The sequence below is a fragment of the Pleurodeles waltl genome, chromosome 3_1 (genome assembly GCF_031143425.1).
Source record: "Pleurodeles waltl isolate 20211129_DDA chromosome 3_1, aPleWal1.hap1.20221129, whole genome shotgun sequence".
Lineage (NCBI taxonomy): Eukaryota > Metazoa > Chordata > Amphibia > Caudata > Salamandridae > Pleurodeles > Pleurodeles waltl.
Window position 1 is genome coordinate 993,929,819 of NC_090440.1, and position 3,055 is coordinate 993,932,873.

The window sequence follows — 3,055 nt, forward strand, 5'->3', positions numbered from 1 at the left end:
CTTCATTTGTAAAATAATAAGTGCCATGGCCCAAGATATTTCTCAGGAGACCAAAGCAACTTTCATCACTTATGGTCCATGCTAGCACTGCAGATACCAAAACCAACAAGACATACTTCCCGTTACAGCCCTATAAAAGTGACCGTTAGAACTACACTAGCTGACCCTAAGGCATAAAAATGCCATGAGCACCTTCGTATTATTAGTTTTAACCACATAATACTTTTTTTTTTGACAAAGGAAATATTTTATTTTGTCCAAGACGGAATGCTCATAATTGCAATGTAATCATAAACATTTCCGATCCCAATGTTCTTCCATTCCACAAAGGGTGGCAAAGTTGTAGAAAGTTCCTCTCGTCAACAGTTCTTGTTGTCAACATAGTCATCATCATCTGTTCCAGAAATCTGCACGATGTTGTGTATATTCATGAGATGCAGAAGGCATGACAAGAAAATGCGCTTACTACATCAAGGGGCAGTAAACCGGCCACAAGAAGACCACATATAAAAATGGTTCCACGAAAAGCAGCTTCCCCGAACAAAGGTTTGCTTCTAGCCCACTTTAAGCCATCTGCAAGTTCCGCGATATGATAGTCACTTCGCCTCCTCCGAATCGTACTTCAAGTCCTGCAGCACTTCGCTGATTGCTGCAATGATTTTAATTATCTTGTGTTTTAGTTCCTGAAATTCTTCCTGATATGTCTCTGTCCCTGGGTGATCCAGCACGTTCTGTTTGGCAATCTGCAGTCTGGCAGTCAGTTTCAATTTCTCTTTCTCGTGCTCTTGCATTCTTTCAATGTACTGAGCCAGGTCCGAGTGGCCTTACACCTCTCAGAAGTGGTCTTTAATCTGTATCATCTCTTTGGAAATGCCACCAAAAGCCAGGGTGATTTCATGGACCAGCTGCCTATACTGCACAAACTCATAGTGCGGGCTGGTCCTCAGTTAGGCCTGATGTCCCTCCTCAAAGAGGCGGTAGGCCTCCACACGCTCATTTTGCAAGGTGTAGAATCTCTGCACCAGGGCTTTGAATTCACCATCACTCATTCCAAGAGATGTAAATGAACGGAGTACAGAATCAAGAAACCACTGAGATGCAGCTGTGGTATTTTCCTTTATTTTTTTTCTTTGAATATTTTTTTATTCAGAAAGGGAAAGAAAATTCATTACAACAACAATACAGAGCGAAGAAATTCATCCAGCAGAAAACAAAAACAGATAATCATGTTCAATATTCATATTAATTCAAATCTGCCTCCCATAACAAACATTTCCCCCATTATAACCTATTAGCGTGTCCGTACCCACTCCCCAAATCACCCCCAGATCGCCTGACCTTTCTTCCTCGTGCCTCTTCCCTTCCGCTTCAGGGCAGCCTCCAAATGATAAACAGATAATAATTTACCCAACCACTGCTGACACGTAGGGGTCCATGGGTCCAGCCATGCCGATGATATACATAATCGATATACCGCCACTGCCATAAATATAAACACTCTGTGCATTCCCACCCTTCTCTCTGAGATCCCTAGAACCACCATATCAGAGGTAAGGTCTACCTCATATCCTGTTACCCCACTTAGCACCTATTGGACCCCTTCTTTCAACAATGTCAGTTTCCCACAAGTAGCAAACATATGTATAATATCTGCGCCAAATACACCACATCTCGGGAAGTGTATTCCCTCCAACCTTCCCCATTTGGCTATTTGAGCTGGGGTATAGTATAGATCATGCAATGTTTTATAATGCTGTGCCTGTAATGCTGAAGACAACAGCATGGTGTGCCCGAGCTCCAGAGATTCATAAAACTTAGTATCTCCCTTATTAAATTTACTAGCCCACTTCTTACTATGTTTCTCAAGATCGTTAGATTGTTCAGACATGAGTATTGAATATATCGATCTTATTGAAATACTAGTCCTTTCGATTATGTTCTCCAATAAAGGATTCTTTGCAAACCCCTTTACCCCCCCCAGCTTTTTTCTCAAAAAATCTCTAATCTGCAAGTACTTAAAAAAAATCTCTCTGCTCCAATCCAAACTACTCCAGAAGGTCCTCAAATGACTTGACCCCAGACCCATCGTAAAGATCGCCTAACCTTCGCATCCTCAGGAGGGCCCAATTGGTGAAATAACAATCTTTAAATATCCCGGGTAAGGAGGGGTTATTATCTATTAATGTATAGTAATTAAACCGTCCAAGTCCCACCATTTTCCGCCATGGTCGCCAACATTTAAAGGTGGCTTCTAAAACCTTAAATCGTACTTTCTTATAATACCCAAGTTCCGTAAGAGCTAACAAACCCCCATTAGCTAGTGGATCAATCAGCAACTCATAGATATTTGGGCAGTAATCTGCCTCTGTCTCACCATATTTCCTCCTCAGCAATGGGCACATATATTAGAAAGCCGCTGCCATCTGATACAGTTTCAGGTTTGGGAGAGCCACCCCCCCTTTTCTCTAGAAAATGCATACATTTGCTCGCCCTTCTACACTTACCATATGCCCATACGAACCTCATAATGAGCCGATCTATCTCCTAAAGCCATGATTTTTCGAAGACCAGTGGGATTGCCCGAAAGAGATACAGCAGCTTGGGGAGAAAAATAATGTTAACCATGTTGCATCTCCCCATTATAGACATATGTAAATTATTCCACCTATTAAAATCCTGCTTAGGTTTACCTAATATTGGGTCCAAGTTTATGCTAACTATCTCTTCTACCATCAAGGCAATATCAATGCCTAGATACACAGCATGGTCCACCCTGCGAATATCCTGTGTAATCACATGTCTATTAGCCAATAACTGTTTTTTCCCTTTATTTAGTGAGTACCCAGCAAACTTCTCAAACTTACATGTCTCTTCCTCTATTTCTCTTAATGCTACATCTGGGTTGGGGGTTATAATTGCTATATCGTCAGCGTACGCCAATACTTTCGTGTCCCATCTCCATCTCTGAACTGGCGAGATAGTAGAATTCCCTTCTAGCCATCTGAGCATGGAATCTATATATATTGCAAACAGCAATTAAGAACACGGGCATCCC

General features: G+C 41.7%; 1 pseudogene; it reads right to left on the reverse strand.

The window, feature by feature from the left end:
* Positions 1-542: 542 nt before the first annotated feature.
* LOC138285931 (required for excision 1-B domain-containing protein pseudogene) lies at positions 543-1,093 on the reverse strand (annotated as a pseudogene).
* Between the last annotated feature and the right edge of the window lie 1,962 nt (positions 1,094-3,055).